Genomic DNA, 21,688 nt, shown 5'->3' with positions numbered 1-21,688 from the left:
GAGAGCTTTCCTGCATCCAGGAGAGAGTCGGTGGGTTGGGGATTGCAGTCGGTGGGGAGCCCAAAGAATTTGAGTCCTGTGCTGTCACCGTCCCAGTTCTCGGGAAAGTGGCCAAACCTTGGTTGGTCCTTCCTATTATAAGCAGCATACAGACCCCTTCCAGGTACCAAGTGGGCCAAAGCAATGGCCCATCAGGGATAACCAGGGGTACAGAAAACCAGAGGGGCTACCTTGAATGTTCTTTGCTTACAACTCTGGGACCTTTACCTTTCGAACAACCGAAGGAACTGGGGTGAGAAATGATAGTGGAAAAAAAAGGCTAAGACTGAATTACTTTGATTTAATAAAAATGAAGAAATCAACATTTCTTATGACCTGAGTTTATAGAGCAAAGTGCCCATTGGCCACATAAATAAAACGGAGACATCCTAGTGTCCAGCTAACATGACTATTCTTTTTTTAATTTTTAGAAAAAGTACACTAAAGCGACTCAGTTATACATACATATATATATTCCTTTTTACATTCTTTTCCATTATGGTTTATCCCAGGATATTGGATATAGTTCCCTGTGCTCTACAGTAAGACCTTGTAGTTTATCCATTCTATATATAAAAGCTCACATCTGCTCACCCCAAACTCCCAGTCCAGCCCTCCCTCCCCCTCCCTCCCCCTTGGCAACCACAAGTCTGTTCTCTATAACACGACTATTTTGGGCATTAAGGGAGTTGATGGAGGTGGGAAGCACTTAGCAAATCATGAAGCACCTCACCAGCTCTTATTAGACCCTGGCTCTCCTGGCTACAGAGGAAGCTTCGGCCCCAGGCTCTCTTACAGGTCGGTGGGAGTGGAAAGTCACCTCGGGGAGGTAGACTTTCCCGGGCTCCTGCATGGCGTGTCCAGGGTTTGTTGCATCCCTCAGACAGGATCAGGCTGTTGACAGCTGGGGCTGCTTCCTTTGTGGGATGGAGCCGGGCGTCGCCTCTAAACGCTGACTTTTTGCTGACTGTGTCACTGAGGAGAGAGAGACTCTCAAATACCTGGGAGCAGGCGTCGGAGATTTTCTGATAGATTCTGTGTCCGGTCCGTGATGCCTCAGCCGTCGGGTCCATCCCGACGGCAGGTAGTGCTGACAAGCGCTTGCTTAGCCTGTGTGGTAGCGAGTCCCTCCCAGGGAATCTGGACCTGAGTGGGGAGGACCTTAGGGGGCAGCGTCTGAACCTGTGCTGACCAGTGGAAACCTAATGTCCCACCAGCTGAGCCGCATATGTTATTTCAATTTCTTAAGTAGCCACATTATTAAAGTTAAAGAAAAAAGAGAGGTGAAATTAATTCTTACAATTTGTTTTAGGTAATCCAATGTATTTAAAAATGCTATCAGTGTAATCAAGAAAAAATATAATAATATAAAAATATTCATGAAATATTTTACATTTTTTGTTTTGCATTTAAATGTTTGAAATCCAGGGTAGAGTTTATACTCACAGCACATCTCAGTTTGGACTGGCCACACGTCACGTGCTCAGTGGCCCCATCTGGCTTCTGTATTAGACGGTGCTGGTTTGTACCAGTGATTTTCCTGGGGGAAGTCGTCCCTCTCATCAGGGGGCATTTATCAATGTTTGCAGATATTTGGGGTTGTCACAACTGGAGGGGATGCTACTGGCATCTAGTGGGTAGAGACCAGGGATGCCACTAAATATCCCACAATGCACAGGACAGTCTCCCATCCGCCACCGCCCCCCAACAAAGAATCATCTGTCCCAGGATGTCAGTAATGCCGAGGTTGAGGAATCCTAGTTTAGACCAATTCCCTCTCCCCTTTTTTCCCCCCGCAGCAGTGAGAATGAGCCAGTTGGTGGCAGGACAGGTGCTGACACACAGGTCTCCTGAGTTTGGCCCCAGGGCATTTCCCTAAGTCTCCCGTGGCCTCCTTCAGGCGGTGATGGTAGTAGGTGTTTCCAGCCCTTTTTCCAGCGCAGCTCAGTAGATGAGTATAAGTGACAGCACACAGGCCACGGGTAAGAAACCAAACCCCTCCAGAGTTCCACATCACAAAAGAAACTTTTGTGCTTCATGAAAATTTAGGGAAAATTCATACACTTGAGGACCAGCCCGAGAGACAAAGGAAATGCTGAGGTCAGCAAGGAGCCTGTCGCTGAAGCTGTGCCAGCTCTGGACGGGGGTTGCAGAGCACAGGGTGTCGGGAAAGCATCTTCCAATTAGAGACGACCAGGAACCATTTTCTGAACATCCATTTAAATGTTTGTTCTCCTCAGTCAGTGCAAAGCTGGAAGCTACAGCTTCAAATTCCAGTGACCGAGTGTGCCTCCCCCCCCGGGTCTCCTCGGGGGTCCTTCCCCCGCAGAAGTTTGCAGATACGGAACTTTTAGAAATGTCTGTAGAAGCTGATAGGAGAATGAGTGAGTGAAAGAGTGAATGAACTGCGTGGAAGAGCTTCAGATAGAAACTAGCCTCCCTCCCTGTTTGTTTCAATGTTAAGTAAACTGGTTCTTTTCTATTCTTTCTGGACCCTCGGCCTCCTTTGCTGGCGTTGCTGCTCTGGCCTCCCCACCTGGGCGTCCAGCGCCGACTGCATTCCTGCGTTTGTCTGGGTGACCTGATTCCCCTGCAGGGGCTGAAGCTGTGAGAGCTCCCTGGGCGCCCTCCTCCAGCCACGGGCCAGGCCCCGGGGGTCCTATAAAAAAATGTCCTTTCCCGGGTCCCACACTCCTGGAGATGGTCAGACCTCGCTTCCTGCATCAGTGACTTCTGAGCACTTCTTGTGCCCATCCAGCCTCCACAGAGACGGCGCCCTTTCTGTGTGGTCCTGCCGACCAGGAGCCCTGCAGGGAGGCACGCTTTCTACCTGCCATACACTTGCTGGTTGACAAACTCCAGACAGCCTTTCGTCCACTCAGCTGGTGCTTTGAGACTGCTGCTTGTTCCTCTGCCACCTTGGTGCGTTTTGCAGCCCGTCAGCTCAGTAGATGATGTGTAAGCGGGGCTCAAACCAGCTCTGGCCACGGTGTCGTTAGCTCGTGTTAAGGGCAGGGTTAGAGAGACGCTCAGAGCTGTTTAAAAATGAGACTGGAGAAGCCGTGTGGCTCTCACACGTGGCTCCTTCCCCAGCCCGGTCTGTTTAATGAGGGGCTGGCCCCAAAGATGCAGAGCTGTCAAGAGGCTGAGGGATCCTTGGGAATTCCCAGAGGTCTGACCCATGGCTGCGTCCTGGCCTTTCTCCTCCATGGTCCCTATTTTTCTCAGGCGTCAGCAGGAGACTGAGAATCCCTAACTCCACTGGGTGTGCTGGGTGTCGGGTCATAGAGGCTCCAGGACAACAGTCCCAGCCCTGGGACATGGAAAATATGATGCCTTAAGCTGAGAACTGGAGGCTTGTCTCGGAAAAGAGGAAGAGCAAACTACTTGGAGATGGGTCAACCTCCTTGGTGACTGCCAGTGGTGGGGACAAACTCCTGGTCCCGCGAAGCAGCTTCATGGGCATTGCCAGGGCCCCAGCTCTGGGCTCCATGCAGCTGCCCACTCTGCTCACGTGGTGAGCTCGTCCATGGAGAGGGGCATTGTCCCAACGAGGGGATTGCTCCGTCCACTGACCAAGTGTAGATGGAGCCCTTTCTAGACACCAAGAGCCGCTCTCCTCAGGGAATTGAAGGATGTCTTTTGCAAATGATTTTCCTTTCTTCTTCCTCATCTCCTCATTATGTTATTTACTTTAAACAATATGCACAATGTCTTTCTTAAAGAAGATGAAACCTGGAATCTAGGGATCTATTCTCAGCACAGTGGCTTTTCTGAGATCACTCCCGAGAGCTTGGCTTCATCTTGACAGCCTTTGGCTCTCCTGAGATGAACACAAGGCCTGCCTGTGAGGGGTAGCTGCTCTTTGCCTCGGCAAGTCTGGGGCAGCTGGGTAGGGGTAGACCGAGGCTTCCCTGCTGCCGTGCAGCTGTTTGCAAACCGCCTCCCCAGGCCAGTGGCTCCTGCAGCTGGACCCGGTTGCATGCAATTCTGCAGCATTGCCTGTACTGCAGACAGATGCCAGGACTGGTGCATACTCCCTAATGCAAACACTAAAAGTAATGGGAGAAAGCGTTCCCTTTGCACCCGGGTCGTGGTTTTGCAGTCGTGCTTGCTGACCCAGCATATCACGTTAGCTGCATCTTTTTTAAAAAAAAAAAAAATTAATTAATTAATTAATTTTTGGCTGAGTTGGGTCTTCGTTGCTGTGCGTGGGCTTTCTCTAGTTGCGGCGAGCGGGCTACTCTTCTTTGCGGTGCCCAGACTTCTCATTGTGGTGGCTTCTCTTGTTGCAGAGGACAGACTCTAGGCACACGGGCTTCAGTAGTTGCGGCGCACGGGCTTTGCTGCTACGCGGCATGTGGAATCTTCCCAGACCAGGGCTCGAACCCATGTCCCCTGCATTAGCAGGCGGATTCTTAACCACTGTGCCAACAGGGAAGACCCGTTAGCTGCATCTTAATGAAAACATTTTTGGATGGGGATGCGTGTCACGGGTGCTTTTATTAAACTGATTTCAGCATATCATTGACCCTGGTTCTCGATGGGGCACAGGGCTTCCTCTGGGGGTGCAGAATGGCCACTTACTCCTCAAAGTGGCCTCGAGGGAGTTAACGTCAAGGAAGGTCACGTCTCACTCTTCCCGCTGCATCTCCTCCCTCCGATGGCTTTATTTATTTATTGCAGTACGCGGGCCTCTCACTGTTGTGGCCTCTCCCGTTGCGGAGCACAGGCTCCGGACGCTCAGGCCCAGCGGCCATGGCTCACGGGCCCAGCCGCTCCGCGGCATGTGGGATCTTCCCGGACCGGGGCACGAACCCGTGTCCCTTGCATCGGCAGGCGGACTCTCTACCGCTGCGCCACCAGGGAAGCCCTGCTGGCTTTATTTTTACTTGAAGAGACAGCACGGTGTTTTGCTGGAGGGTGAGTGCCTGAGAGAGTCATTTTCGGGGGGAGGAAGTGGGGATATTGGCACAAGGAAAACCTTATGTTCTAACGGCATTTGTTTGTCTAGGCTTTTCTCTGCTGTGGCTCAAACAGTTGGAAATTCGGATCTCCTTAGGAAGGTCGGCAGTTTGCTTTCATGGTACACAAATGGGTCCTAAAACCATCCGCCCCCCGGGCTAGTCTGGGTTGGAGGCCAAACCGAGCTATGAAAGCTCCTCTGTGCGGGGTGATAACTCCGAGATGCTGCAGCCCCCTTGGAAGGGTGCTGGTCCAACCCTGGCAAGTCATTACCATTCACTTTGCACGCCTCCCAGAAAGAAAACACCCTCAGACATCACCGAGTCGTTTCCAGGCCTCTGCTTTGCCGTCCTCCTGCCCCACCCGCCCCTACTGCTGGGTAGAGCAGCCGGGTTAGAGGAGCGGGCCACCCCTCACCCGTGTGCTCCCCAAGGAGGCTGGGGTGGGAAGAACTGGCCGGCCTTTCCTCTGTCATCCCTGCTGCCCTCACCCCCAGATCTCTCTTCTTGGCACTTAGCTCATTTCCCAACAGATTTCCAAAATAGAACTAAATTCAGATCATCAAAGAGCATTCAGGGCACATGCTAATCAGGCTGGGGCCCCAGGCCCGCGCCTGACTCTGCTGGGCCCTCAGGGTGGCCCCTTGCCTGGCTCTGTGCCTCTCCTGCCCCCTGATCTGCGAGCCCTGGGAAAGCAGAATGCCTGGCCGTCTTTCTGCTTCGACACTGTGACCACGTTGCTCACAATCCTGGAGAGCCCAGACGGTCACGCAGCTCCTGCCTGGTCAGGACGCGCGGGGCGTATGGAAGAACTAGGACTTCGGTGTCCGCGAGAGGCGGTACAAGGTGAAGAAATAATGGGGTTCACAGCGAGGTTTAGAGTGGATTCATAAGTGACCGGTTTATGGGCTTTTCCAAGGGACCCAGGAAGTACTCGTATGTAAGCCTCTGCTCTGGGGCGGGGGACACGTGAAGCAGACGGGCTCCTTGCGTTCAAAGAGCTTCCAGTCTGGGAGGGAAATGAGATGTGCAACCAGGTGGCTGGCAGGTGAGAGACCTCCTCCCGCCCCCATGAGATAAGCCTTCCTGCTCTCCCTGCTTCCAGGCCTTTCTCGGCCCAGATGGACACAAAGGACCACAGATTAGACTCCATTGGTCTTGGAGAGTAATGAATATGTTTGCTAAACAATTCAGGGGGCTGTGAAGAGGTGAGGGATTGGGCATTACACGGACCAACACGGTGGAAACTTCTGGAAAAAGGCACCCCCTGACCCATCTGCCTCTCTGGCTCCTGGCCTGAGATGGATGAAATCTCTCCTCTCTTATTGTCCTGTGTCCTGCTGCTTGGCTGTCTCATTCCTCTCTCCCCTTGGCCACCTCACACCACATCCCCCCTCCCCACTCCGTCCCCTCCCCCATAATCCCCTTCCTCACTTACTTTCTCTGCTTCACTGCGTCGCTCCCTTCAATGGGCTCTTTTCAGTGGCTCTGTTGGCCCCTCTCAGCCTCTTCACAGGTTCTTTCCTACCACGTCCCCCATCAGCCAGGGGAGGCTTCAGGGGGGCTCAGCAAGCAAGGGGGAGGGTCCTTGGTGACAGTGCTGAGTTCTACCTGGGCGCCAAGCTCCTGGATAACGGCAAAGCTTAATCCTCCCAAGCTCTGTGACTGAGCTCTCCCACCTTGTGTGTTCTGGGGAATGACTTACTGCGGAGACCACCCTCGCCCTCCAGACTTAGATAAGACCCACTGCTATGGGTTGAATGTGTCCCCCACAAATTCATGTGTTAAGTCCTAACGCCCAGCACCTCAGAATGTGACTGTATTCGGAGATGGGCCTTTAAAGAGGTGATTAAGTTAAAATGCGGTCATGGCGGGTGGGGCCTAAGCCAGTGATTGGTGACCTTGTAAGGAGAAGATGTCAGGACACAGACACACACAAAAGGGAGACCACCTGAAGACACAGGGAGGAAGTGGCATCCACAAGGCAAGGAGAGAGGCCTCGGAAGAAACCAGCCCTGCCAGTACTTCTAGCCTGTAGAACTGTGAGAATATAAATTTCTGTGGTTTAAGCTCCCTAGTCTGTGCTATTTGTTACAGCAACCTCTGCTGACTGATACACCCACTCATTCTTGTGACCCCATGAGACTCCATGTTCACCTGTGACAAGGCCTGACACAGACCCTCCAAATTCCCATCTTTGTTTCGTAAGTGATTAGCTGAACTATTTGCCCCTCAAAACTAGCTAGACACAGGGAGAGACATCTCTTGTTCAGCTGACAGACTCCCTTGATTATAAAAAACATCCCAACTGTGAAATCACCCAGCTGTGACTTGTCCTCTCCTCCCTCTGAAAGTCTAGACACACCCATAGCCGAGACACCCTGGTCTTCAGAGCTGGGATTCTCTCCCGACTGCAATAGCCTGAGTGCAGTCAATGCCTTTACCTCTTTGTTTTTCACAGTAGAAACTGTTATTAATTGAGCATTTGCTATGGGTAAGGCACCGTTCTAAGGACTATACATGTAGTATTTCATTTAATCCTCACCATAACCCTAGGAGCTGTGCATGTTTCCCCCTATCTTTTTGAAGAGGAAAAGCAGAGTAACTTCTCACGTCCCATGAGAGGACACGGCAGATTTGGAATTTCACAGGCAGGGTTCTTTCTCTATATTCTGTGCTATGGCTATGAAGTCTCCCACATTAACCATTAATACATTCATTCTTGCTGTACTAATAATAGAGATGGAAAGTGCTCTGGAAGGCCAGGAATTAAGAGGCTGGGGAAAGCTTATGAGAAGGTGGCATTAGAGGGGTGTACTGGAGGCTGGAAAAGGCTTTGTTGAGTAGAGATGAGGAAGGATGTTACAGGTTAAGAACAGGCTCTGTGTCGTTCAATTAGAATTGGGCTCTGGACTCCGGAGAGCTTTTTGGGACCAAGATGCAGACTTAGGAACCATGTGCATGGAAGCAATGAGGGATGTTGAGAGAGCCTTTCAGAGCAGCAGGAGGATTGATGAGTTAGTGAGAAAAGGCAAAAAGGCATAGACTGCTTTTTCAGGAAGTGTGATAGTAAAGGAAAGAGAAAAATACGAAAATAATTGAGGGGCCAGCAGGCAGGGTCAAGCAAGTGCCTGAAAATACATGCAATTGTGGCTTCCCTAATGCCTAGAAATACTGAGCTTCACTCTTCTCCAGGCCCTGGGCTAAGCATAACCTTATCTGGTCCTTTCCCAAACCCCGTGAGGCGGGTATCATAACCACCTCTGTATTACCGATGAGGAAACTGAAGCTCAGAAAGGAACTTGCAGGATACAGAGCAACTGGAACGCTCATTCATACGTGGCTGGCGGGAATACGAATGTCTTTGAAAACAGTTTGGCATTTTTTACCAAGTTAAACATACACTTACCGTAAGACCTAGCATTTGCTCTCTGAGTCATTCATTCTCTTCAAAAGAGATGAAAACATGTCCACATAGAGACTTAACCACTAGTCTTCACAGCAGTATTATTCACAGCAGCCCCCAAATGGACACAGCCCAGCTATCCATCCATAGGTGAATGGATAAACAAGCTGGGGTATCCGTACGATGAGTCACTACTTTGCAATTAAAAAACCCCAAACTCCTAAGATGTGCGCTCACCACGGCTGAATTGAACAACGCATTATGTTGAGAGAAAGTAGCCACGCACAAAACGAGTACAAACAGCGTGTGACATGGTTTTGTTTATATCAAACTCTTGAAAAGACAAGCGACAGAAAGCAGGTCCGTTGTTGCCTGGGGCTGAGCGCGAAGAGGATGGTCTGGGAAGGGGCCTCACGGGAGCGCTTCTGAGTGGTTGAAATGCTTTTACCTTGACCGTGATGGTAGCTACACAGGTATACATTTGTCACCTAGGAATATTTTATTGCATGCAAATTATACAGGTCATAAAAATTTAGAAACGAAAAAGAAAGAGTCACATGTACTGACATGGAATACCTTAAAAATAGGTCACAGAAAAATAAGCCTAGAATTACATTAAAAATAATACAATTTTAACTACGTCCCCATCTATGTAAATGCATGGTGAAGGATCCAGGAAAAAAAATGCAGCGAAGTGATAACCGGATGTCACCCAAGGGGAAAGGAGTGAGATAGAGGAGGACTTTCCTCTTACAGTTAGTATATGTTCCTTCTGTATCGTTTGGCTTTTATAATCAGTATGCATGTATTGTTTGTATACTGGTTTTTAAAAAAAGGTGAAAAAAGAAACACGCAGAAAAACTCATGTCCCAGTTCCCATGAGTCTGATCCCAGTTCCGACTCCAAAGCTGGAAGCTAAGAGCCGCTAGGCGTGGGGCTCCGCCATGAAGGACCGCGGTTGCCTGCCCATCAACTCCAGGAGCAGGACGCCAGGCAGAAGGGGCAGGGGTGCTCCTCGCACGCTTACGTGGAAACACAAAGCCTGTGGAGGAATGCCTCGGACTCTCCCAGTGTCCCGTATAATTTGGCTACAAAGCCAAGATAATTGTGAGCAATTTTGTTGTTGTTGTTGGTAAGTGTTTTCTAGGGACAACCAAATAATGTAGTTTCCTCTTGATCAGCGGCTCTTAACTGGGGGCAACTCTGCCCCTCAGGGGACATCTGGCAGTGTCCGGAGATACTTTTGGTTGTCGCAACCTGAGGGGCAGAGGTGCCGCCGGCGCCTAGCAGGCAGAGGCCAGGGACGCTGCTACACACCTACCAAGACAGGACAGCCCCACGGCAAAGGGTTATCCTGCGGGAAGTGTCGGCACTGCCCAGGCTGGGAGACCCTGATGCAGACAGCACTGCTTCTATGATACTCTCCAATGTGATTCAAGAAATAAAAAGAAATCACCCAGTCTGCTTTAGTGATGGAAGCTGATGCTTATAGAAGTGTTCTGTCTTTAAATATTACGAGCTGTAGTGTGGACATAGAAACAACAGAACAGTCTTCTTGTTTCTGGACAAAAGTTGGTCTTGGGCAAATACATGCTATTGGGAGAGAACTTGGCCAGGAGCACGGTGCCCGGGGTCCTCGCTCTGTAGCACTGCCGTGTGTCTTTGGGAGTTCTGCTCTCCTCGGGGTGGAAATAAGTGTCTCCAGCTCTTTTCTGGCTCCAGCAGTTTTTATTCTCTAACCAGTCCATGCATGAGTCAGTGTGGAGAGTTGCCAAAGCACAACAGGAAGAAGGAAGAAGCAGCCCGTGGTGCTCTGCCCTCCCACACCCAACTGTGCTCCCCGCGTGCCCGGCTTCCTGTCCCTACACGGGCTTGAGAAGCAGCTGTTGAGAAAGGAGGGGCTGGAGAGGCAGGAAGGCTGGCCAGGGGGAGGTCCCCAAAGGCTGGCCAGGGCACTGTCCCAACTCGGGGCAGAGGGACCTCTGTGAGACTTGCTTTCACACTGGGGTCCAGGGAGCTGTGACATGCCAGTTATTCTCAAGAGAGAAATGATGACTGGCCCCGACATTTTGATGCCACTCTTTGAGAAGACGTATACTCTTTTCTGGGACGAATTATCGCTCACTTTCCGTAGTTCTTATTAGTCTCAACTCCAGAAGCTGAATTTTTTTCTTTGCTATTCATGCAAGAGGTTGAGTTGTTTGTTTTGTTTTCTGAAACAACTGAGAATAGGTGATTCTAAAAATATACCTAGTGGACACATTTTATAGGTCATCTATACACATGGTAAGACATTTAAATATGAAAAAGGGTATACAGTGAAAAATAAGTCTTCTTCCCAGCTCCGGGGTGGATGTTCCTTGTTTTCGTCTCAAAATGGTCCCGGGGGAACTGAAGAAGTTGGAGAATTGCTGCTTTAGAGGAGAGAACATCAAACTGAGGGGGCTCTTTCTTGTGACATCTTAGGAAAGGAGGCCGGAGGGGCCAGAGTCCAGGAAGATGACACTCAGTTCTGGACAGACATCCACAGCGAGATAGACCGCTGCACACAGCTTAGGTGGTTGCCCTGCTGCTCTATTGATAGAGGAAAAGGAGAAAAAGTCAAGGGATAGGAACAAAGCAAGAAACTGAGGCCTTCGGAGTTACAGGCTGGAGTTCTACTGGTTTTCTTCCAGAACAGTCCACACTAGTGTATTAGCCAACCACTTCTGTTTTTCCTTCTATGTCATCATTTTCAGAGTAAGTGCTTGGCTAATACAGGGAAGTAACACAAGTTAGAAAGAATAGGATAGGGTTTCTTCATCTTCTGTGTTTTCTTAGAACTCTGTTGTCTTCTTTCTGTGTTTAGCGTGGCCTTTAGGGGCCATTGGTGCCCCCAGTTACTCAGTGCCGGTGTATCACGCTTGAATCTCACTGGATTCCCGGGCGTGTGGGTACCCTGGGGTTCTGTGCTCCTGGCATCAGGATCGTATGAATGGGGCAGCAGGGGAGGGTGGGCACCACGTTGCATACACCTCCTCTGCTCACGTGCATTTAGGAGCAATGAAAAACACAAGTTCAAAGATAAAATTATTAGAAATTTCAAGATGGCAACGGCAAAGCATTAAACGAAGCTTGGGACCCTTGTGAGCACAGGGCCCTGTGAACCTGCACAGATGGACGACCTGTGAAGTCGCCCTGCTGGTCTAGATGTGAAACCAGGACTTCTGAGGGCTCTGGAGACCATGAGACAAGATGCCTAGGGCCAACCCCAGTGCCCTGAGGATGGGAGAGCCAAGAGCTGGAAGGAACTTGGGTTCCTGATGATATCATTGAACCACTGGCTTTAATCCCCTGGGAACTTACTGGACTTCTTATCACCTGAGATAAAAACAGCCTTGTTTTTAAAGCTGGTTGGAGCTGAGTGTTCTGTTTCTTGCAGTCAAAAGCGTTCTAACGTATGTAGTGGGACATTCTGTCCTTAGTGGGTAAGCGCCATCCTGTTTTGCTTCCTTTTTCCTCCCTGGCTGTGTGTCTCTGCTCCCTGCTGCTGACAAAGGTGGACACATAAAACTAGGGGCCACCTAGTCCATCCAGATAAGACTTTGGAACTTAGAAGACTGAAGCGACCCAGCTGGCAACCAGGCCCTGCTGTCAGATTTTGGATGGAATGCCGTCCCACACCGTCCCCAGCCAAGACACCTGCCATCCTGAAGATGCTGTATTTACCTGCACTGTCCTCTTCAGGCCAATGGATGACCTTGTAAGAGTCACCTGTGACCTGAACAAGCCTGGTCCAGTCACACCCAGGGTTAAATCAACTCAGGGAGTCTCGCTGCCTCTCTGTGTTCGTTCCTCAGGCTTCCAACTTCAGGGCCATTCAATTTAGGAGTTTAAAAAAAAATAATAGTAAAAAATTAGTAAACCTGAGACCCCCAGAAAGTGACCCCAGAAAACATTAGCTAAGCAGCAGAGCTATAGAAAATCCTTGTCGATACGTAGACAATTCTACCGGCCTGCAAATGTTTCCACATCCTTCCTGGACTTGAGAAGTGCCCGAAATTGCCTCTGGTAATTGTACAGACTCTGGTCTCACAGACTCAAAGCCATCTCCCTTGTAATGAACACAAGTCGCTGGAGACCGCTAACAGGGACAGTTGGGCAATCTTGTTATCAGCATTCTCAAGTGCCTGCAGTCCTTAGAATCACAGAAGTTTATGGTTGGAAAAGTCCCACAGAGTTTAAGCCCTACCTGATGATCCAGCCCCCCCGTGGAGGTAACTGAGACACAGGTGTGATCTGCTCAAGGTCAGCAGTTGATGCCTACCTGGGATGAGGTGTTTTGATCTCCTCCCCGCCCCCTCCACTCCCTTACCGCTCATGCTAATTTATTACAGGTCCTGTTTCTACAGCCTACATCCTCCTCAGTATAAGATTACACTTTTTTCCCTATTACTTCCCCCTCTTCTCCCTCCTCCCCCAAAGCTGCTGAGTGTACAGCTGAGATCAGTTAACAAGGAACTTCCTGCCAAGTGGGTTCTGCCCAGGTGGCAGATCTGCAGAGCTGGGTCCGAGGGGAATCTTGTCTGTATTCTTTCTGCTCTGTGTTTCACATCATCCTTGAGCTAATTTTGTCAGGCTCAGAAATGTGCCCAAGTGACTCTGTGAATACTTAGAATAGCAGAATGTTGAATTTAGAAGGTAGTCTTGCAGTTCTCTAACTATGCTCCAGGGAACCCCAGGGGGTTCCTTAAGGGGTGCCTTCTGTGAGCAGGTGGGGTGGGGAGCTGAGCAGACCTTCTTCCCCTCCCCTGAGTCATTTTATTCAACTGGGGAAGATTTCTCAAGAAGAAAGGTTTCAGTGCTACAAAATGGCTTATCACAATGGATCTGGTCCATCTGGAATAAGATGAGATGACTGGATCTGGACAGCCATTTTGGACCATGAGACAGGAGCCATCTGTGGAGGGTGATGAAGCCACAAAATAAGACAAACTCAAGCCCCACTGGTCATGGGCTGCCTAGGTTCATGGGAGAGAAAGCTCAGTTTCTAACTAAATATGGGGAAGTGGAGGCTTGGCAGGAGGGGAGAGGAACTGTGATCTCTCCATGCACAGGTGCACCACCCCTAGTGACAGAGCAGGGCTGGACAGCTGGTCTGAAGACTTCCCCTCAGGAGTCACCTCGTGGAGAGGACTCAGCGCCTCTAAGAAGCCGTGTGTGTGGCTTGGCTGACAGGTGGAGCTGCTGGAACCAGCTCGGTGGTGGCTGCTTATCTGGGAAAGGAGGGGCACAAAGTTAACACGGACCGATGACTACTGGGTGACAGACACTGAAAACCTATCCATGCCCTGGCTCTGAGCAGATGCCCCCAGCACCTCTCCTGCGGCAGCCCCTTGGGACAGACACTGCCCTGCCTGCCTTTCCTCTGAGCCTCAGGGCAGCAGCAGGAGGAGCTGCAGCCTGTCTCCGAGGTGCAGGCCCTGAGAAGGAAGGTGACTCAGGGCAATGCAGCTGGTAAGGGGCAGGGCCAGGTCCAAGCCATCTCCTGGCCCCCAGCGTGCTGTGCTGGGCTATACCATATCCCAAGACAATTCTTATTTTGTTTAAAGCCTCAGGAAGCCAGCAGCTGCCAGTAGCACATGAGCCTTCCAACGACTTGAAACTCAGTAGCATAATAGAATAGAATAGAATAGAATAAAAAGAATAGAATAAAATAGAATAAAATAAAGTAAAATAGAATAGAATAGAATAAAATAGAACAGAACAGAATAGAATAGAATAGAGTAGAATAGAATAACTTGAATTTCCCCTTACCCATCTAGAGAGTGGCAGGCCTCCCTCCATGCCCGTTCTTGCGGGGACACCGCCATCATAAAGTGGAGTCCTGAGCTGCCTCCCTATCCAGAGTCTTCCGTGAGTCACCACATGCAGCCCAGCCCGGCTGGAAAACATTGCTCATCCCGCCTAAGCTTTGGGCGGGTCTGGGAGCAGCCGCCGCCTCGGGGACCCGCGGGGCCTGTGAACGAGTGACGGGGCGATCACAGTCGTGTGCCGTGCAGGTCACGAAGTGTGCATGAGGCGCCAGGCTTCCGTGGTGCAAGAAGTTTCCAAGTGTCTTTCAGTACATGGTGTGTCTCAACAGCCTGCCAGCAGCTCTGGGAGACATTTCAGCCCAGTTTGTTTGCCCAGTTTGAGGCTTCTTCCTGCTGGACCCTGTCCAGCCTCTTGATCATCTAAATGTTCTCTGCAGAGACTGGGGGTCATTTTGAATAAGTGGGACTGATGTGTGTGCCGGGAGGGGAGAGGTGATGGGGAGAAGAATGGGAAGGAAAGCACGGGGGTCTGTGCTAACCCTCCTGGGACGTGTGACGCTGTCAGCGCTCTGAACACTGGCCTTTTCAGCGCTCATACTCGCCGTCTTTGTTCCCCGCTTTTAGGGGATGTGGTTAAAAGTCGGTGGTAGTGATGGGCCTGGCGGTGGGGTCTGAATATCAAGGCTTGAACTCGAGGTTTGCTTTGCCAGCTCTAGAGGAAAACACGCTGTCCCTCAATTTAAAAATTAAACCATAAATCTTTATGAAGACATTCAAACTGAAATGGTAAACTGAATGAATTATTCCAAGTGAGCACAAAAATGTATGAAGAAATTCAAGCCACAGCCTCCTTTGGCATCTTTCTCATTAATTTTTAACTAGTTATTAACTCACGATCATATTCCCTCACTGGAAAGAGATACTTTTTGACATTACTCCTAAAGAAGAACCCGCATCTCTGAGGCAGCTCAATTTGAATATTCCATTTAGTTATTTGCAAACTAAGCAAAGGACAGGGCAATTCTCAGCAAAGTATCTCTGGGCAGATCGATGCCAAAGATGAGGCCTGGGGAGGGGCTTGGTGGCCCTGGCCCCTCGGTGGCTGGAATGGCTGCGGTTGGGTCAGCAGAAGTGGCCGCTGCCTGCCCCACCCTGACCCCTTCTCACGTGGGTGAACACCTGGCAGTGCATCCCTGCTGCCCCCACCCCCGGGCTGGGCTCTGCAACAACGGGGTACATCTCTGGGGCGTGGGGCTCCCATCTTCCGGGCTTTGGGAGCTGAGTGGAGTTGTGGGAGCAGCATAGTGAAAACAACGCTCTCTGCTGCCACGCTGCTTTCTGATCTGGAGGGCGCCCTGCCTGCCTGTGCCCAGTGCGGGATTCGGGATGGAGTTCTGATGGGGAGAGGCATGCTGTCCACCCCAAGGGACAGGTGTTACTTGGTAGCGTGGGTTTTCAGGGAGCCCCTCGGAGCCCCTCGCTGCTTGTGATGGCGGTGAACACAAGCACTGGGTCAGCAAACCACCAGGACCGCGCCCTGAGTCTGTGTCACACACGGGAGGTTTGCCTTTGATTTTGAAGAGGGGACGTCTCTAGTCTCAACTATGTGCTTCTTTGCCTCCCCCCACCCCTCACTGATTTCTTTCTCTCCGGGGTCACAGGACACTCAGGAGCTGGGGAAGGGGTCAGGCTGGACCTCTTGGGACAATATTCCTCACCACCCTCTTAGGGGCTTGGAGAATTGGTGGCAACCAGTGACGTTTTCAGGGTTTAGTAACCAGTCAGGGTCCTGAGCTCTGGGCACAGCTTTCTTTAGCTCTTTAAGGTTGGGATTAGAGGCGCCTGGAAGCTCGTGCAGGAGAGAAATGAACCATCCCTGCTCGGTTGTGGACGGCCGCCAAATGGACAGCTTTGAAACACTCAGCCAACAGCCTAGAGGGTCCCGTGGAACAGCCTTGGAACAACTTTCGGAGAAGAACGATATCTTCCCCAACGGCTCAGCATCTGCCTGGGTGTCAGTCAGAGCCCGTGAGCACCGCAGCGCTGGGGTGCCTGGGGTGAGGCTGGTGGCCATAGCAACGGGACAGAGCGACCAGGTCCCTGGGATTGAGACCAGCGGATAAGATGCGGTCAGGCAGGGGAGGTGCAGGGTGGAGAGGGGAAGGTGGGCTCGCCTAGAGAGTGGAGCCACCTTCCTGCTGTGGATGAAGCCCCGCGTGAGTCCATCACAGGCTCCAGGAAGCAGGTGCAGTTCAGTGGGGAGCTTGTTAGACGCCCAGGCTATAATCGACCCGTTGGCTCCATCAAACAGTAAATTAGCAGCCGCAGTACTGGCTGTGCGCCACCAACCTACTGTGGGCTGACCGTTATCGAAATATTTACGTGGACGATGCTCTCCCAGGACCACGATAAGAGAGTGCGTGGTATTTCCCCCCAGCGATTTTCCCGTAAGTCTCATCCTCACGCCGCTGGGCAGGAGAAGGCACGGAACCCACCCCATGGGGAGAGATGGGCGGTGTGTGGGAAGCCTGCCGCTGGAGCTCTGGGCCCCGTGCAAAGCTGTGAGTTCCAATCCCAGCAACACCACGACCCATCACGTGACCTCTCTGTGCCTCGGTTTCCGCACCCATAAAATGGGGGTGGTGAGATGGTCAGAGCCTCTCCAGTTCTGAATTTCCGTGTGTCTGTGGACTGAGGAGTAAAAGATTACGAGGCACTTTTATTGGTTATGTCGTCTTCATTTTTCTCCCTCCATTTCCTTGAAGCCATCAGCCGGAGTCGAGGACAAGCTTTACAAATGGACAGGTTTCTTTTTCTGCCCTCCCTTCTCTCCCTCTCTCCTTCACTCCTTTCCTTCCTTTTCTTAAAATTTAATTTTTATCTTATTTTATACTAGAGTCTAGTTGATTTACAATGCTGTGTTAGTTTTAGGTGTACAACAAAGGGATTCAGTTATACGTCTACATGCATCCATTCTTTCCTGCCTTTCGTCCTTCTTTATAATTTAATTTTTATTTTATTTTGTATTAGAGTAGAGTTGATTTACAATGTTGTGTTAGTTTCAGGTGTACAGCAAAGGGATTCAGTTACACACATACATATATATCCATTCCTTCCTGCCTTTCTTCCTAACTCTTGCATGTGTCATTTGGCTACAGTAGGCAATTGTAAAAAGTCATTTATTTTTGTCAGTCTTATCTCCTCACCTGCAACTCTCCTTGAGGTCTAGATCCCCTGGCTCACCCGCCACCCACCCCGTCCACCTTCCCACTGCAGGTCACCCATCTGAATTCCAAGCTGCCGGCCCCACGTCTTCTTTTGTCCCAGCCCTGGCATTGCAGCATCTGAAATTGTTTATCTGCTGCAGTAATTCTCAAACCCAGGAAATTTTAAAAAATCAGTGCCTGGAAATTAGGATGCAGTTGATCTTCACTGGCATTTTTAATGCTCCCCAAGTGACGCTAATGTAGAATTGCCCTTTAAGCTACTATTAAAGGGAACAAACCTCTTATTGACAGTAAGCCAATCCTTGCCCATGACCATGGCGGTTGTGTTCTCGTATTCTGATATGGCTTCCCTGTGGGGTGCCCCTTAGATATGATATCACCGCCTGAGGTAAACAGCCACTACGACAGTCCCCAGTGACCCCTCACGTCCTGGTACTCACACCCCCACAATGTAACCCCTTCCCCTTAAGCCTGGGCTGTGACTTGCTTCTAACCAATAGCATAGGACACAAGTGATGGAATGTCACTTCCAAGATTTGGTGGCCAAAGTCTGTGACCTCTGCTTGCCTGCCCTGTCTGTCTGTCTCTGCCCCCTCCCTCTTCCCGTCCAGAGCCCTTGCTCTGAAGGAAGCAAGCTGATAGGTTGTGATTTGTCCTGTGGAAAGAACCAGGTGGCAGGGAATGAATGTTTCCAGCCAACCGCCCGTGGGGACCCACTGACGCCCCAGCACAAGTGAGCCTGAAAGTGAAATGCCCCCCAGTGGAGCCCAGTGGTGACTGCTGGCTCTGTGCAGCCTGTGGGAGACCCTGGGTCAGAGTTACCCAGCTAAGCCATGTCCAGATTCCTGGCCCACAGAAACTGTGAGATAATAAATGTTTGCTGTTTTAAACTAAGTTTGGGGGTCATTTGTTACACAGCAATTGATAGCTAATACACTCCCAAGAGAAGAGGTGAAGCTGTATTCCTGGGAGGGCCAGGCTTTCTGTAGATTCTGGGGAGAGGAGGGTCTAAGAGAACACTTTTGAGGGTGGGTGCAAAATGGGCAGGGCCCAGGTTGCTAAGGTTAGGCGGTGGATGCCCAGGAAGTAGAATCTGCCAGCTATACCCGTGCTTCTCAGATCTCAGTGTGCGTTCAGATCACCTGGGAAGCTTGTTAAAATGCTGATTCTGATTCCATAGGTCTGTTTGGGGGCCAGAGACTCTGCAAGCTTCCAGGTGATGCCGCAGGTCTGGGGACCACGTGTTAGGGGACAAGGAGCTGCCCTGTCCAGATTCCTGCATCTTTCTGGTTACTTCCTTTTTAAGTAGCCTTCTTTGTTCCAACCCTGACTTGGTGACGCTTCGGGAGGCCCAGGAAGTGGCCTTTGCCCTTTGGAGGAGGAGCAGTGCCCCCTGAGGCCACACGGTGGAGGCAGTGGCGAGACAGAGAACTCAGAAAGGAATCTGTGATTTGGGATGAATCGCAGGAAGGAACCATTCGTATAGAAATGGTCAATTATTGGCAATTTCATGACGTTCCAGTTATTAAGCCTGGCCACGCCTCCCTACCCAGAGATCGAGAGTCCAGTGTCTGTCTTTATTGTGTGGATTCCTCATCACCAAACCACAGAGGGGCGCGGACCCCGGGTGCGGAGCCGGAAGCAGCCAGGAGAAAGGCCTTTGAAGGCTTTTTAAAAAAATCTTACTATTTCATGTGAGTTAATGGAAAGTGTTTGTTACAATAGAAAAATAACTTCCTCCCCAAGTATCTGTGTAAAGTGGCTGCCTCAGGAAGATGTCCTGGGACTGATGGGTGACCTGGGAACATGGCTCTTGGCCCCAAGCAGCGCTGCCTGGACTCCAGCTCCCCTGTCCGACCCTGAAACCCCACCTCCTGCTCAGATGCTCCCGTTTTCCTCACCCTCACTCACTTCCAATCTTGACCTTTCCCCTCCACTTTTCCTCTCTCACCGTCTTTCAGCTCTCTCCTGCCTTCACTCTCAGTCTCTGCTAAGTGTGGGTCCAAGGTCAAGCGTTGCAACTGTGCTCACAGTCACCCCGCCAAGCCTTCCCACCACACCCTCCTGGGTAAACCCCACCCTCCAGAGTAGACCCCAACCTCCTGAGTAGGCGTGGGTAGGCCTGAGGTAGGCCCCACCCTCCTGGGTAAACCCCAGCCTCCTGGGTAGGCCCCGCCCTCCTGAGTAAACCCCAGGCTCCTGAGTAGACCCCACCCTCCTGTGTAAACCCCACCCTCCTGGGCAGACGCCCCTCACCGGGCTTACCCCAGTCGTCAGTTTTCTCCTCACGGGCTTTTGGGCAGCGGTGTTTTATATGAGGCCAAAGGATGCTAAAGGCTTCCCCGCAGTTTCACATTATCCAGCCTGTCCCGGGCTCTCCATGCTCAGCACTTCAACCACTCTTTCTTCGAACTTGCCTGGTGTGAAGCGTGTACTCCGGCTGTCCTGACAATGCAGGTTTTTGGTCCCTTCCCAGTTCTGGGGAGCAGTTTGGGAATCTGCATTTTGACATCCCTCCTGGGGATTCTCCTCAGGAAGCATCTTGGGAGGCACCTTTGTTCACACAGGACGCCCTGTCCTGGACCCCTTGGCCGCTGGGGAACTGTCTGCCTACTGCCCAGTCCTGCCCCACCGTCTCCTCGGCCAGATTCTGCATGGCCGCCTTTCCCAGTTAGAAGATCGAGGCCATCTGCTCTGCGCTCCCTGAAGTTCCCACCCTCCACCCTCGAACGACCTCCACACGCCCCCCCTTACCTTCTCTCCCCCATCAGGGTGCCCTCACTGCCCACCTGCTCCGGCACGTGGCCCTTCCTCACACCCTTTCCTGCACCTTCAGCGTTTCCGTCACCAAAGCATCGTTTTGTTTTGTTTGTTGAGTTGGGCTGTTCTTCTGCTCCCTGCATCCTTCAGTAACTCGGCTTCTCCCTCCAGCCCCCAGTGCAGACCCAGCCTCGCTCTGTCATGCAGGGTCTCATCTTCCCCCACCCCGGCCCTCTCCCCTGTCCCTGTCTGGTCCCTGTCTGGTCCTGGTCCTGGTCCCTGTCTGGTCCCACGGGGCGCCTGCCTGGTGCTTGGCAAGGGCTTTGCAAGCCCCTGGTTGAGCCGGGCAGGGGAGGTCGTGCTGAGAGAGTGGAGGCCGCCTGCCCCCTGTGGACCCAGCAGCGCCCAGGGTTCCGTTTCCCTGCCCAGCTGCTCCGATCCGAGCCTCTGCCCCTGGTGACTCCCTGCAAACACACAGGGCCTGTCTCGTATGGATAACCACAGAGAACCCACAGAAAAGGGGAAAAATCACTGCCACATGCTTCTGAGGTTGGAAGGCTCCTGAGGCCTGAGGGGGGGCTTCTGTGCACAGACTGCGGTGGTGGTCCCTGGAGGAGACCCCCTGAGAAGACCCTCGGGAGCCAGTGAGCATCGGGCCCAGTGCCGCCTGCAGAAGGGCGGCACGCAGCCCTGAGCATTTTCACTCCCACTCACACCCACCGGCCGGATCGGTGATTTTTGTTGGACTTAAAAAATGAATTATTGAGGTGAAACTCATATAACGTAAACGTAACCATTTTAAAGTAACAATTCAGTGGCATGTAGCGCATTCACAATGTCGTGCAAACACCACCCCCATCTAGTTCCAAAATGTTTTCATCACCCCAGAAGCAGTGTCCCCCCATCCCCCTCCCCAGCCCTGGCAACCACCAATCTGCTTTCTGTCCCTGTGGATTTATCTGTTCTGGAAGTTTCCTATAAATGGAATCAGACAGTATGTGACCTTTGCTACTGCTTTTTTTTTTCCCTTTAGCATCATGTTTTCAAGGTTCACCCACGGCAGAGTATGTATCAGTACATGCTTCATCCCTTGTTTTTTCTTTCAAAATTTTCCATTGTGGTCAAATACACATAACATAAAATTTACCATCGGAACCATTTTTATGGGAACAGTTCAGTGGGATTAAATACATTCACGGTTGTACCACCATCACCACCATCGTCTCCAGAGCCCTTTTCATCTTCCTCAGCTGAACCTCTGGCCCCATCGAACAGTCCCACCCCCCCCCCGCCCCCTGCCGCTGGCAGCCCCTGCCCTATATGTCTCTATGGTTTTTCTGCTCTAAGTGTCTCATGTGAATGGAATGAGAGGCGATTCTTAAAGTAAAAATAGGCTCTCATCGGTCCTCCGTTTCCTCACACAGCCCTGCAGCTCAGGACGCCACACATTTCGCCTGATGATGAAGATCCTGTGGGACTTGCAAGACCAAGGGTGAC

General features: G+C 51.2%; 2 long non-coding RNA genes across 3 annotated transcripts in view; one reads left to right on the top strand and one right to left on the bottom strand.

Annotated features, from left to right (window-relative positions):
* Positions 1-21,688, top strand: part of LOC109551554 (uncharacterized) — a 178,990-nt gene that overhangs the window by 131,720 nt on the left and 25,582 nt on the right. The gene's annotated exons all lie outside the window — the stretch shown is intronic.
* On the bottom strand, positions 8,721-14,316 carry LOC109551555 (uncharacterized). Its single transcript, XR_004528351.2, has 3 exons — positions 14,206-14,316; positions 12,118-12,256; positions 8,721-11,428 (listed from the first exon to the last, which is right to left on the bottom strand). It is a non-coding gene; the product is annotated as an uncharacterized lncRNA (long non-coding RNA).

This window comes from Tursiops truncatus, chromosome 10 (genome assembly GCF_011762595.2).
Source record: "Tursiops truncatus isolate mTurTru1 chromosome 10, mTurTru1.mat.Y, whole genome shotgun sequence".
Taxonomy (NCBI): domain Eukaryota; kingdom Metazoa; phylum Chordata; class Mammalia; order Artiodactyla; family Delphinidae; genus Tursiops; species Tursiops truncatus.
The sequence above is the reverse complement of the archived record's forward strand: the minus strand, read 5'-3'. Positions and strand labels throughout refer to the sequence as shown.